At 37.2% G+C, this 16,017-nt stretch overlaps 1 long non-coding RNA gene across 5 annotated transcripts; it reads right to left on the bottom strand.

Moving 5' to 3' along the window:
- Positions 1–759: 759 nt before the first annotated feature.
- LOC104227427 (uncharacterized) lies at positions 760–4,781 on the bottom strand. 5 transcript variants are annotated; one of them, XR_011405563.1, is made up of 6 exons: positions 4,692–4,781; positions 3,434–3,676; positions 3,244–3,336; positions 2,817–3,063; positions 1,863–1,938; positions 760–1,779 (listed from the first exon to the last, which is right to left on the bottom strand). It is a non-coding gene; the product is annotated as an uncharacterized lncRNA (long non-coding RNA). The 5 variants fall into 5 exon arrangements; XR_711106.2 differs by having other exon boundaries at positions 760–1,786; XR_711105.2 differs by having other exon boundaries at positions 760–1,786; positions 1,863–2,002.
- Between the last annotated feature and the right edge of the window lie 11,236 nt (positions 4,782–16,017).

Consider the following 16,017-nt stretch of genomic DNA (forward strand, 5'->3'; position numbering starts at 1 on the left):
TTGGTTCCCTCTTTCAATTAGTTTGAATACACTTACAAAATCTTGTTTGAATTGTCTTTCTTATTTCATTGTATTGCATTGTGACTTTAATTACACTGTTTTCTTTCATTATCATCTTAAATTTATTATATTTGTATTGTTAAATAAATTGTTATGTAATAAAAAATGTCCTATATTATATAGCGACCATTTTGGTTTGATGAGATTGTTATTATTTTTATGTTCCATTCTACCCTCACTTTTGTAATGACCAATTTGGTAGATGTAGTCCTTTGTCCTATTATACAGAAAAGGTCCAAATATAGCCCTAAACTAACCAATTTGGTAGATGTAGTCCTTTGTCCTATTATACAGAAAAGGTCCAAATATAGCCCTAAACTATGCGAAATGGTGCATGTTTGCCCATTATTAATAGTTGAGGTCAGATCTACCATTTGATATTAAAAAAAAATTAAAAAAAAGAGAGGCAAGATTTACACTATTAAGACTAATCCCCAACACTAGTACATATCTCAAAGGAAAATTAGAACAATAGTGGATACGTATCTCAAAGGAAAATTAAGACAATAGTGAATAGTACAGAAGAAAAATTGGACTATTTGGGACTAATAAAGGCTTTTGAGTATTCCAGTCATGTGGAGCTCACCAGCGAAAGTAGGGTGGACAAATACTACCGCTTTTCTAGGCCGTCAAAATACCCCAAAAAAATCCATCCCTTTTATATATTAACTAGAATGGTCTGCCCGTGCAACACATGAGTTGGTTTATCTTTGATATTTTTCATCCAAAGTGATGATTAAAAAAAAGATTCAAAATGACGGAACTGCAGAAGAGAATCCAAGCTTTGGTCTCCTAATGGCTAAATTAATCTACACATATATATCTGATTTGAGAAGCTAAGAGAACACTAATTCTCCCATCTAATTTAGTGAATTGTAGTAAGAAACGATCAAAGCCTTTTTAGCAATTACAACTTCCACTCCCTACTACAAAACTTTCTATATTATAAAATTCTCCTGTGGAAATGTGAATTGCCTTTTGGCCAACTTCCTCATTTAACAACTTGTTTTCAAGGAGATTGTGGGCAAAAGTACCCCTAGCCAAAATTTTCTCGTCTTCACGATGGCTTCGATCTTGGCTTCCATCTGAGTTGAAGCCCATGGATTAACACACCCCGCTATATAAGATGATCAGCATGAATGCTTCCAGCTGATGAATGTGATGTGTGGTAATACTATCACTAAAACTCAGCAAGCAGTAGGCATCTTTCACTTGAACAACCATAGTTGCGTAGTAATACATCATTTTGTTTACCTGCCTTCCTGCAATCACTTATTAAGCAGAAAAACACGAAAGGAAAAGAGAGCAAAGGCAACAAAATCAATCAAAGCAGCTACATATGAACTTTATATGGAACAAATTGACACCTTCACCAATGACAAAGGGAATAAACCGGTCCATCAATGAATATTCAAATGTGAGATGCAGGCAGTTAAGCACCTTTACAAGAGTATCGCGCAGCAATCTACTTCCCGTACAATTTTAGCATTTGTCAAAGCTTGAATGCGCTTATAAATGGAAGCATCATAGACTTGTCATTGTGGACACCATCTACATTTACTACCATACAATCAAAATGCTCGAGATAAGACAGCTGTCATAGCCCCTCCTCGGGCAGATGAATCCACATGTTGGCCACCAAAAGGATGCTCACTGGGTTTAAGTTTTCAAGTTCGTGCTACACAACTTTCTCCAAATTCTAGCAGAACTTAACATCTTCTGTTTACTGACAAATAAAAATTATTTACGTGTTTCAAAATCAAGGCAACAAAAGGAGCTTAAGCCCATTGTTAGCTCAATACCTGTCAACACTCGGCTTTTAGTGAGCACCACTATCTTATTCTCTGCTCATGCTTGCAAGCATGATGGTTGTTCCACCTGAAAATTCCCAATGCAATGTCTCAAATAGTATTTTGAAAGAAAGATGACAATTAAGGTTTTCCTGCAAAATTTATTAAAATGCAATAAGCTTCATACATTGCACACTTTATTTTTCAATTGAGCAGATATCTACAACAAAGCTAAAAACAGTAACTAATACCACAAGAAAGGGAGAAATGGTTCAACTCCATGGAATTAATGTAACACCTAATAGAGGAATGTAAATTCATTCAGTATCTTTACACAAACTTTGAGTCTTGCAAAAACTCAAGACTTTCAATGCATATTAGACAAATTGAAATACTGACATTTTTTTTCATACTTCGTATGTATCTATGTTATGCAAAAGTGATAAAATACCAAGTAAATGTCTCTCTTTCTGTTCCCCTGCAGCATCATGAAGATTTTCTAATGCAACATCTATGAAGATTTTAGAATAATTACTATATCTATTTTTAAAAAAAAAAAAGTTGGACAACTAAGATGATAGATAACCATCATTTCTTCTTGTTCACACATCAGAAATTAAATTAAAATGTGAGTTTCCAAATATGTATTATATCTAAACTATGGCACCTCACTTTAGTTCTTTCAATGCTAGACCTGTTTCATGAGTAAGTGAATCTGAATCTTCTTTCTCTCTCCCCTCTCTTTTTCTTCTTCCTTTTTTTTTTTTTTTTGGGGGGGGGGGGAGGGGAGGGGGTTCTTTGTTTGAAAAAATATGATATCACAGAGAAGTTGTTTATAAAAGGATATAGGAAAGACTTGTAAGTAGATTAACTAATTAATCTTCCATTGGCAGTGGGACATTTTACAATATGAAGTACAAAAATACAGTCAATGCGAGATTCTGTTCAATAGGGACAGACGCTTACCACATTATAGGGGTACTCTTGGACTCTGAAGATGGCGTTGCACTATTCATACGAAACAAACTCCAAACAAAGCATATTCTAGCCAGAAGCTTTCCCACCATCCCACCTCACCACTGAGTTACCATCCGAGCTCAACCTAGGTATCTTGTCCAGTAGTTTGTAGTATCCTTTTAAAGTGGTAGTGATGGCCAAACTTCCATCCCTTGCATGCTACTAATTTTAGCCCTACTTCTCCATTTAGAATTTGCTAAAAACCAATAGCTAAAATTACAACCAGAAAATTAAAGAAGTATCTTTTTTCGGCATTTAGAATGTAATGGTATGTTATCAGCGACATACAGACAGAGAAAAGTTTATCATAACATAAAAGAGTTTAGCTGGATAAATAAAAATGCTACCACAGACGTGATAACAGAAGTGTACATACCTTCGATTTAAAGCTTTCACAGTCGCATAGATGAGACTTTGCGTAAATATATTGCACAAACTCATTACATAGATTAACCAATAATGGAGTATGCTGCAATATGAATCAGTATATACAGGAAAAAATAAGATTAAACTATCCTTGAGCAAACTATAAAAAAAGAGAAAGATGAGCTAATAAAGTAATATACCTCCTATAGGCCAATATAAAACCTGAGTTGACAACTTTGATTTTCTAACTTCAGCTTTAGCATCAGGAAGAAAGATAGTCACTTCAGTCGCCTAAGGTTCAGTAACATTGAAAATAAACAACAACGCCAATTTGGATAACAAATCTTCACCACTGACTCTTCTGAGAATTTTCTCCTATCAAGGGATAGATGTCCTATGTCGGGTTCGACATTTTAAGTAATCCAATAAGCTTTTCCTCATACCTGCAAAAAAGTGCGTAATCATTAAGTTTTATAGAGTTTAGGTGCTTTGGAAATATAAGGATCTTAAGAATGGCAAACGCATTAGACGACTCTAACTTCTACAAACAAACTTAATTGTAAAAACTATTGATTTATTGTACAAACTGCGAATACTCACATTTAATTTAGTGCCAGCAAATTCTGAAAATGAGTTAGAACTAAAGGGACGAAAAGTACTACAAATAACAAACATTTAAGCATAAAATTCGTAGGAAAGATCCAATACGACAAACTACCGGCTATATCATCTGAATGATATTCTTTTGGTAATATTGGCATATAACTATGTTACTAAGCATAAATCTCGGACCTCAGTAGAGGAAAAAAAGGCATGTGCATTAAACAACATTCACACGGCGAGGGATCTCACTCTGAAAGAATGAATGGAGTTATTTATGACGAACAAATAGAAATAACAAATAGTGATAGTCCAAAAGCTGTTGCATGCTAATGGATCCAGTAATAATGTTTCTTTGTTATTGCCAAAAGAAAGTATTTTCACACTCTATCCTGTATTGGTAGTTCTTAACATCCTAAATGCATTGGATAATTTGGTTTGTTCTTGAGCACCTATTTCATAACAATATTTTCACATTAAAACCCCCATTTTGCTCAACCAGAATAAGAACACCAAAATTAGAAACAAAAAATGTGCAACTGGGTATTTCTTTCCAAACCTGCATATCAAATTCAGACATGCTTGTAGAAAATCTAGCTAGAAATTATTCAAAAATATAGAGAAACCAACATCGAAAAAATGGATAAAACTTCAAATTAAGAAAATACAGAAGTGAAATCAAGTACATGGTGCAAGAAAGAAAATACCAGGGGAGAAAACTTACCAACTTTAACAAACATGATTAGCAAAATGCAAAATTAAGAAGAAAAAAGATTTATGATTTCTGTAAAGAGAAGGGGGAGAAAACTCAAACATATAGATAAATCTAGAGGAGCCCAGAAGAATTAAATAACTTACCCAAACAAAGATGCCACCTCGAACTCTTACAGTACCAAAGCAGGATGAGAATTGTATAGGGCAGAGAAAGAGAGGATATTAGAAGAGTGAAATCTGAAGAGATTGACAATTTTGTAAAGAGTTTTATAGTATCAAATAGAAGTACACGTGGTTTGGAAAAGTAGAGATGTAGTACACGTGTTAATCTACCAATAAGATGTGCCCAAATGTAAAGTACAAATCACAGTGCATTTTGTACAATCAGGACTGTTGTGATCGTACACCCTCTTCTCACTTTCGTGATTACGCCTAACACACTTGATCGACAAGCCGAACATAATAATAACAAATCATAATAATAGAAATGACAAAAATAATATAAGTCTAAAGTCATCAACACAATATTAGCGCAGTTACATAATAAATCCCCAAGAAGTGATAAGTACGAAGTCAAGAGCTCTAAAACCAAAATACAAGTATGAAGTACAAAATAACAATACTATCAGAATGAAAGACAACAATACAAATAGAAAAAATATGCCAAGACTATGGCCGAGATGCAACTCTACCTCGTCTCTCAAAAGATAGCTAAGCAACAAGCCTCAACTACTGGTAGCTCGGTCCAACACCTGGATCTATAAAATTATGTAAAAAGTGTAGTATGAGTACAACGGACCCTATGTACTCAGTGATGTTTTATACTTCAATACCACACAAGAGGGGGACGATTTCTGGTATCCAATTTTTCGCATGCATAAATTATAGAAGGACTTGGTTCTTCTACATGTTCCTTATACTACAGTTGCGGAATAGTAAATGTAACACTCCTCAAATTTATAAAAAGTTTCAAGACACCCTAGATATAGAATTTAATTTTTTATAATCTTAAATTATACTTCTATTACATATTTAAATTCTTGTGATTGATTTTGAATTACTTTTCTATTTATAAATAATTGGACATACAATTAAGGAAAATATTAACATTTTTTTTTATATTATTAATCATTAAAAGTGAGTATAAAAAAAAGGGGGAAACAAGCTAAGCTTTTAAGAATTTGGGCTTAAAGCCCATATATCACTCCTCTGCCTCACGACCAAAACAAACCAAAGGCATAAAGCCTTGATGAAAGTCAAAACAAACACAAAAGCTTAAGAAACAATTTTACAGAGGAAAGCACGCACGCACGGAAGTAAGAAACAGAAGCAGCGAATAAGTCACGCAGTCAACGGAAAACCTAGGGTTCTTTACAAACCACTTATTCTTGAACTCAGGTATATAAAATTCTCCATTGTCAATTATTCTAAAGTAGTAATAGGTAAGAATTGAATAGTTAATTCCCTTCTTCCTCTATATCATCAATAAATTTCATAATTAGGTGTAGTACTTTAAAATTGATTAAAATGCACTTGTTGTTGTAGAATCGATTGTTTGACGGGTATAAATTGGACTGGGGTCTACCTATTGGCTCAAGGAGTTTTGAGGTGAGTTGATATAACCCTTTACTAAAGTGGTTTAACTCACAAAAGCACGCATACAAGGTGTTTGATGAATTGCTTAAAAGAGTTTATCTTTATGTAATTAGAGCGAGTGAGTACCCATTAATTTAGTATGGTTCTAGCAAAAGTTTAGATGATCTATTATGCTATATGTGCTTAAATTTTCAGATTTTTGTGTTGTTCTTATATGCTATTTTCATGTTGAAAATTATGAAGAAGAAAGAATCTTTGGAAATATTTTTATATGTTTATTTCATTCTTATGCCATGCTTTACATTTAAGGACACCAATATGAGCATGTACATAATGTTCTATAAAGAAAAGATTTAGACTTGAAAAGTCACAAGAAGAAGTTTTAGAAAGAAAAGATTTTTGGGGAGTATCCTTTATTCTGAGAAGGGGTCATTCGTCCAGGCCGAGGGTCCTGACCAAGGCGTTGACTTCCTGAAACTACTTGTGCCAAAGTAGGGAGCATACGAGCCGAGGGTCTCGTTGCTGAGAATTTACTTAGCCATGCTAAGGTATGATACATGAGCGCTGAGAACCATGAAGCGAGTGGCACCTCGTGGATTGGGCCTATTCGATCAGGTTGGGATCGGACCCGTGCCGATCACACGGTGACTGAGACAAAATTAAGTCAGGATAGTTGGAACTCCCAAAGTATAAAGTGAAGTATTTTTTTTAAAGAAAGAGAAAAAAAAAGAATTTCTTTTAGAATATTCATGAATTGCTATTATGCAATTATTTTAGAATTATTCTTATAAGCTTTATGTTTTACATGCATTTAGAATCTTTGCTCGTAAGGTATATGTTATTAAAGTTTCTCCCCCTGTTGTTGAGACTCACTGAGTACAGTGGATGGTACTGACGTTCTCTTTTGGGAACCTACGTTGGTCTGCGGTACAACGTAGGAACCGGATTTGCAGGCAAACAGGCTACGAGTTAGGACTTCCTTCCCTTCCAGTGATATTGGTGAGCTCCGATTTTGTTCGTGGAGTATTTTTAGAGTCATTTTCATTTAGCTATTTCTTTGTTTATTTAGAGAACTGGCCAGGAAATCTCATGTCCTGAGCAGTGCGTCAGTTTATCAGTAGAGGCTTCATAGACATAGTCATTGGGTTGAGATTCAGATGTTATTTTATAATAACTTAGCAGTAATTCAGTAGTTACTACGAATAAATCTTTGGAGTTGATTTATTTAAATATTTGAATTAATCAAAAGTATTTGTTTAGAGTATTGCTTTGTTGCATAGAAATTTTGGAGTTATAATAGGGTTGATAAGCAGAGATGGTTCGCTCGGTCATGTTTAGTGATCGAGTGCCGGTCTCGGCTTTTTCAGAAAATGGGTCGTGACAAACTTGGTATCAGAGCCTCAGGTTTATGGAGTCCTAGGGGTCTATGAAGCCGTGTTAGTAGAGTCTTGTTTATGTGTATGAAGCGCGCCATAATTATAAACATGAGGCTACAATCATTTAGGAAAGTCTCTTTTTTTCATACTTTAGATCGTGCAATAGAGTCTACCTCTAAGAAATTATCTAATTTATCCGTTTCTCCAAAACTCGCAGAAATGGCTCGTACTCGCAACTCTGACACCGACACTCAGGATGCTTCTCAAGAAACCATCGCTACTATTGTGGCTCAAGGTAGAACTAAGAAGGCTTCGACTCAGAAAAGGAGGGGAAAATCCTCAAAGGGAGTCCAAGTACCCCGGGTTGAACAAGAAGAAGGGGTGGAGCATGATGATCCAGTACCTCAGGATCCAGTACTGCCCCCAACAGCAGCCCCGGCTCAAGCAACTATATCTCCCGAGGTGGGTCAGATGTTTAATGCTGTCAACAGTGCTATGGAGATATTTAAAGCCTTTATGGCCAACCAGAACGAGAGAAGAGATGAGATTCCACCTCAATCAAATAGACAGAGCAATTCTGAGTCCTCAAGAGTGAATGAATTTTGAAGTTGAGTCCTCCAGTGTTCCATGGTTCTATAGTTGATGAAGATCTGATGTTGTGGCTGGAGGGTGTCAAGAAAGCCCTCCGAGTGATGAAAGCATTTGATGATGAAGCTGTAGAGCTAGCTGCTTACCAGCTTAGAGATGTGGTCGGCGCTTGGTTTGAGATGTGGGAAAAGGAAAGAGATGAATATGATGGTCCGCCTACTTGGGAAGAATTTGAAGAGGCCTTCATGGCTAACTTTATCCCAGAAGAGGATAGGGAAGCTAAGGCTACAGAGTTCGAACAGCTCAAGCAAGGGAATAAAAGTGTGCAAGAGTACTACATGGAATTCGTAAGGTTAGCTAAGCATGCTCCTCACATGGTTAAGACTGAAAAAGCAAAGATTCGCAGGTTTGTGGGCAGTTTAGCTTACCACATTAAGGATACGACATCAGCTGCAGCAGTAGGGATGAAAGCCTTCTCCTCTGTTGTGGGATTTGCCAAGCATTTAGAGAAAGACAGACAACTAAGGAGAGAAGAAAAAGAGCTTAACAAGAAAGCCCGTACAACGGGCAGGTTTAATGGTACATCCAGTGGAGATGGAAGGGATTCCTCTAATAAGGAGTCATTAGCACCAGCTCAGTTCAGTCATCAGTCAGGTGGTGGGCCTTCCTTCAGACGTACTCCGAGTAATGGAAATCAGTCTCGCCAGAAACAGAATTTTAGGACATCATCCTCACATAGCCAGAATCATGCTGAGCAACATTCACACCAGCAAAGTCTTTGTGGAACATGTAAGCGGCAACATTCAGGTCAGTGCAAGCTCGGGTTTCATGGTTTCTACCATTGTGGAGACATTGGTCATATAAAGGCCAACTGCCCAAAGGTGCGACGTAATCTCAGTGGTGGACCAACTCGTCCTTCTAGTTTCTCAGCTACTGCAGTTGCACCACCTCAGGCTCGTGGTTCTCATAATCAGATCGGGCATGGAGCAGGCAGAGGTGCAGACCGAGTTACTCAGGGGGGGACAACCTCGTTTGTTTGCTACACTTGATCGTCAGAGTGCAGAGGCATCTGCAGAAGTTATTACAGGTATACTTTTAGTCTGCTCACATAATGCTTATGCCATAATGGATCCAGGTTCAACATTTTCATATGTGACTCCATACTTTGCAATTAACCTCGGACTAGAACCTGAACAACTTAGTGAGCCATTCCTAGTATCTACTCCAGTTGGCGAGTCAGTGAAAGTCACCAGAGTCTATAGAGGTTGTATAGTTTCAGTCCAAGGTCGCAACCCCAAAGCCGATCTCATAGAGTTAGAAATGGTGGATTTTGATGTGATCATGGGTATGGATTGGTTGTCTTCCTGCTATGCCATGTTAGATTGTCATGCTAAGATAGTCAGGTTCCAATTTCCAAATGAAGAAGTCTTAGAGTGGAAGGGTAGTTCAGCATCGCTTGTAGGTAAGTTTATTTCTTACCTTAAGGCACAACGAATGATCGGTAAGGGGTGTCTCGCCTACTTGGCTCACATTATTAATCCAGAATCAGAACCACCAGCTCTTCAGTCAGTGCCAATTGTTAGAGAATTTTCAGAAGTTTTCCCAGATGACCTTCCCGGACTTCCTCCCGAAAGAATCATACACTTCGGCATTGATCTCATGCCAGGCACTCAGCCCATATCTATACCTCCTTATAGGATGGCTCCATCAGAACTTAATGAGTTGGGAGAACAGTTGAAAGACCTTCTTGACAAGGGTTTCATCAGACCGAGTGTTTCACCGTGGGGTTCCCCGGTCCTGTTTGTAAAGAAGAAAGATGGGTCTCTCAGAATGTGTGTCGACTATCGGTAGTTGAATAAAGTTACCATTAAAAACAAGTACCCACTGCCAAGAATTGATGATTTATTTGATCAACTTCATGGTGTAAAGTACTTTTCAAAAATAGATTTGAGGTCGGGGTACCATCAGTTGAGAATCAGAAAAGAGGATATATCTAAAACAACCTTTAGAACTCGCTACGGGCACTATGAATTTCTAGTGATGTCCTTCGGGTTGACAAATGCTCCAACTGCATTCATGGACCTCATGAATAGAGTTTTCAAGCCATTCTTGGATACCTTTATTATTGTGTTTATAGATGATATTTTGGTGTACTCTAAGAGCAAGGAAGATCATGCAGAACACCTCAGAATAGCCTTGCAGACCTTGAAGGAGAATGAACTTTATGCCAAGTTTTCAAAATGTGAGTTCTGGTTGCAGTCAGTGGCGTTCTTAGGCCACGTGGTATCTAGTGAAGGAATAAAAGTAGACCCTTAGAAGACAGAAGCAGTCAAGAACTGGCCTAGGCTGACAACGCCAACCGAAATCAGGAGTTTCTTGGGGTTAACTGGCTACTATAGAAGGTTTGTGGAGGGGTTTTCCTCACTTGCAGCTCCATTAATTAAGTTGACTCAGAAAGCAGTTAAGTTCCAATGGTCAGACGCTTGTGAGCAGAGTTTTCAAGAGTTAAAGAAGAGATTGACCACTGCACCTGTGTTAACCTTGCTGACAGGTTCGGGTGGGTTCACAGTGTATTGTGATGCCTCCAGAGTGGGACTTGGTTGTGTTCTTATGCAAAATGGAAAAGTTATTGCTTATGCTTCCAGGCAGTTAAAGAATCATGAAAAGAACTACCCCACACACGACTTGGAGCTTGCAGCAATGGTGTTTGCATTACAAATATGGCGACACTACCTTTATGGTGAGCATTCTGAAGTGTTTACAGATCACAAAAGCCTCCAGTACATTTTCAAGCAAAAAGAACTAAATTTGAGGCAGAGAAGGTGGCTTGAGCTATTGAAAGATTATGACATCAATATCCTTTATCACCCGGGAAAAGCTAATGTGGTAGCAGATGTACTTAGTAGGAAGTCAATGGGTGTCTTGGCCCATCTTGCAGTACAAAGGCGATCTTTGGGTCGAGAAATTCAAAAACTAGCAAATGATAGAATTAGATTGGATGAGACCGAAGAAGGAGATATAACTGCTTATGCCTTAGCGCAATCTTCCCTTGTTGCGCATGTTAAGGCTAAGCAAGACGAAGATCCATACTTAGTGAAATTAAAAGAAGGAGTCAGAAGCAAAGAAATCACTGCTTTCACTTTAGGAAGCGACGGAGTTTTGAAGTTGAATGATCGGTTACATGTGCCTGATATAGATGGTATTAGGAAGGCCATAATGGAGGAAGTTCACAGTTCGAGGTACTCTATCTACCCAGGTGCTACCAAAATGTATCTAGATTTGAAAGAGTTGTATTGGTGGAAAGGCATGAAGAAACAAGTAGCAGATCACGTGGCTAAATGTTTAAATTGCCAGCAAGTCAAAGCCGAGCATCAGAGGCTTGGTGGCCTGGCTCAAGACATAGAGATACCACATTGGAAGTGGGAGATGATTAATATGGATTTCGTAGTAGGTCTACCTCGCACATACCGTAAACATGATTCAATTTGGGTTATTGTAGATCGACTGACAAAGTCCGCACATTTTCTACCAGTAAAGACGACAGACTCCGCAGAGCAGTATGCGCAATTGTACATCAAAGAAATAGTCCGACTGCATGGTAATCCAATTTCAATCATATCTGACAAAGGCCCTCAGTTTACGGCGCATTTTTGGCAGGCATTTCAGAAAAGATTAGGTACCATGGTCAATTTAAGCACCGCTTTTCATCCACAGACCGATGGCCAGGCAGAAAGGACCATTCAGATTCTCGAAGATATGCTGCGTGTGTGTGTTATAGATTTTGGAGGTAATTGGGATGATCACTTGCCACTTATAGAATTTGCTTACAATAACAGCTATCAGGCCAGCATTGGTATGGCTCCCTATGAGGCGTTGTATGGGCGGAGATGTAGGTCTCCAGTGGGTTGGTTTGAACCAGCAGAGGTGTCGTTGATTGGTCCAGAGTTTGTTTGTGAGGCCTTGGAAAAAGTTCAGCTAATTAGAGAAAGACCTAAAGCGGCTCAGAGTCGTCAAAAATCTTATTCTGACAAGAGGCATCGTGATTTAGAGTTCATGGTTGGTGATAAGGTGTTTCTGAAAGTTTCATCGATGAAAGGAGTTATGAGGTTTGGTAAGAAAGGGAAACTTAGCCCTAGATTTATCGGACCTTATGAAATTCTAAAAGAAAGGAAATATGGCTTATAAGCTAGCGCTACCCGTTGAGTTATCCTCTGTTCATCCTGTCTTTCATGTGTCTATGCTTAGAAAGTACATTCATGATGAGTCGCATATAATACCTGCTGATACTATAGAAATTAAAGAAGGCTTGACTTATGAAGAGGTACCTATAGAAATTCTCGATAGGCAAGTAAGAAAGTTGAGAACAAAAGATTTAGCATCGGTAAAAGTTTTGTGGAGTAATCATGATTCAAAAGAGGCTACATGGGAGGTCGAGAAAGATATGAGAAAGAAATATCCATATTTATTTGAGGAAAAAGGTATGTGAACCTATGTCCTTCCTAGATTATATTTAGTTGTCTTAGTGAATTAGTTTATGTCAGAGTATATTTAATTCATTAAAGTGATTTACTTTTGCTAAAGTGTTGTGCTTTAGATTCTTGTTAGTTATTGTAGTACCACCTTTCCGGAGTATGAGTAATTAATTTTTGAGCTGTGTATGGTGCCTATGAATGGCCTGTTATAGTATATTTGGTTGTTGTTGGTGTAGTTGAGGTATTTGTGACAGGGATATTTTTGGATAGTCCAATTTACAAGGGAAACTCTGCCGAAATTTTTGAAAATTTAGGGAGTTGCCAAAATTTTGAGCCCCTTGGAAAAGTGAGTAGTGCTAAGAAAACTTAAGAGGTTCATGACTTACAGAATAATTGTTAGCTTAAGAAAAAGGCCCTAGTAACATTCGAGGACGAATGTTTTTAAGGAGGGAAGATTGTAACACTCCTCAAATTTATAAAAAGTTTCAAGACACCCTAGATATAGAATTTAATTTTTTATAATCTTAAATTATACTTCTATTACATATTTAAATTCTTGTGATTGATTTTGAATTACTTTTCTATTTATAAATAATTGGACATACAATTAAGGAAAATATTAACATTTTTTTTATATTATTAATCATTAAAAGTGAGTATAAAAAAAAAGGGGGAAACAAACTAAGCTTTTAAGAATTTGGGCTTAAAGCCCATATATCACTCCTCTGCCTTACGACCAAAACAAACCAAAGGCATAAAGCCTTGATGAAAGTCAAAACAAACACAAAAGCTTAAGAAACAATTTTACAGAGGAAAGCAAGCACACACGGAAGTAAGAAACAGAAGCAGCGAATAAGTCACGTAGTCAACGGAAAACCTAGGGTTCTTTACAAACCACTTATTCTTGAACTCAGGTATATAAAATTCCCCATTGTCAATTATTCTAAAGTAGTAATAGGTAAGAATTGAATAGTTAATTCCCTTCTTCCTCTATATCATCAATAAATTTCATAATTAGGTGTAGTACTTTAAAATTGATTAAAATGCACTTGTTGTTGTAGAATCGATTGTTTGACGGGTATAAATTGGATTGGGGTCTACCTATTGGCTCAAGGAGTTTTGAGGTGAGTTGATATAACCCTTTACTAAAGTGGTTTAACTCACAAAAGCACGCATACAAGGTGTTTGATGAATTGCTTAAAAGAGTTTATCTTTATGTAATTAGAGCGAGTGAGTACCCATTAATTAGTATGGTTCTAGCAAAAGTTTAGATGATCTATTATGCTATATGTGCTTAAATTTTCAGATTTTTGTGTTGTTCTTATATGCTATTTTCATGTTGAACATTATGAAGAAGAAAGAATCTTTGGAAATATTTTTATATGTTTATTTCATTCTTATGCCATGCTTTAAATTTAAGGAAACCAATATGAGCATGTACCTAATGTTCTATAAAGAAAAGATTTAGACTTGAATAGTCACAAGAAGAAGTTTTAGAAAGAAAAGATTTTTGGGGAGTATCCTTTATTCTGAGAAGGGGTCATCCTCCAGGCCGAGGGTCCTGACCAAGGCGTTGACTTCCTGAAACTACTTGTGCCAAAGTAGGGAGCATACGAGCCGAGGGTCTCGTTGCTGAGAATTTACTTAGCCATGCTAAGGTATGATACATGAGCGCTGAGAACCATGAAGAGAGTGGCACCTCGTGGATTGGGCCTATTCGATCAGGTTGGGATTGGACCCGTGCCGATCACACGGTGACTGAGACAAAATTAAGTCAGGATAGTTGGAACTCCCAAAGTATAAAGTGAAGTATTTTTTTAAAGAAAGAAAAAAAAAGAATTTCTTTTAGAATATTCATGAATTGCTATTATGCAATTATTTTAGAATTATTCTTATAAGCTTTATGTTTTACATGCATTTAGAACCTTTGCTCGTAAGGTATATGTTATTAAAGTTTCTCCCCCTGTTGTTGAGACTCACTGAGTACAGTGGATGGTACTGACGTTCTCTTTTGGGAACCTACGTTGGTCTGCGGTACAACGTAGGAACCGGATTTGCAGGCGAGCAGGCTACGAGTTAGGACTTCCTTCCCTTCCAGTGATATTGGTGAGCTCCGCTTTTGTTCGTGGAGTATTCTTAGAGTCATTTTCATTTAGCTATTTCTTTGTTTATTTAGAGAACTGGCCAGGAAATCTCATGTCCTGAGCAGTGCGTCAGTTTATCAGTAGAGGCTTCATAGACATAGTCATTGGGTTGAGATTCAGATGTTATTTTATAATAACTTAGCAGTAATTCAGTAGTTACTACGAATAAATCTTTGGAGTTGATTTATTTAAATATTTGAATTAATCAAAAGTATTTGTTTAGAGTATTGCTTTGTTGCATAGAAATTTTGGAGTTATAATAGGGTTGATAAGCAGAGATGGTTCGCTCGGTCATGTTTAGTGATCGAGTGCCGGTCTCGGCTTGTTCAGAAAATGGGTCGTGACAGTAAATGTAGAACTAAAGAACACAACTATTTTTATGTGAAAAATACCCGGCTCAAAAGGTGAATAAACCACAACCTACTTTCCAGTAGAATTTTTCCCAACACTCCACTAATCACTGAGCCAAAATCAGCATTTACAAAACCCTTGTAAACCTAAGGATTACCTCTAACTTTTTATGGCAACCAGCATCAGGTTGTTCGACAACTTCTAGTTAAATCTAACTTGAACAATGCAACTCAAAGTACCTAGTACAAATGCTTCTATAGAAAGCTGAAAGGTACAACTCAAAGTCTTACAACAATGAAACTAGAATAAAAGACAGACACTTGGAACTGGTTCTTCTATCTGGTTCATTGCAGATCCGGCTGGTCGTTTTGAGTATTTTAGACTTAATCCCCTATTTACTACTTCCTCTATATTTTATTATGCTTATGTGACTTGCCTAGGGTGTTTGGTTTTGTTTCGGGTGAGCTTCGGAGTGAAATGGGACATATAGTCCCTAAGTTGGAGCTTTAAGTTGAAAGAGTTGACTGTAGTTTGACTTTTGTATAAGACGACTACGGAATAGAGTTTTGACGGTTTTAATAACTCCATATAGTAAGTCTGGACTTAGGAGCGTGCCCGAATGTTGATTTGGAGGTCTGTATCGTTTCGGTATGAGACGGTGAAAGTTAGAAAGTAGATGTTTGGAAGATTCGGAAAGTTCGATCGGGAGTTGACTTTAATGATAATGGGGTTGAATTCTAATTTTAGAAGTTGGAATGGGTTTGTCATGTCATTTATGACTTTTGTGTAAAATTTAAAGTCAATCAGAGTTGTTTTTGTATAATCGGCATTAGTTTTGGAATTCGGAAGTTCATAGTTTCCATAGGCTTGAATTGGGTTGTAATTTGTAGAATTGATGTTGTTTGATATGATTATTGGCCTTGAGTAGGTCTGTTATGTGTTT

The sequence above is a fragment of the Nicotiana sylvestris genome, chromosome 2 (genome assembly GCF_000393655.2).
Source record: "Nicotiana sylvestris chromosome 2, ASM39365v2, whole genome shotgun sequence".
NCBI lineage: Eukaryota > Viridiplantae > Streptophyta > Magnoliopsida > Solanales > Solanaceae > Nicotiana > Nicotiana sylvestris.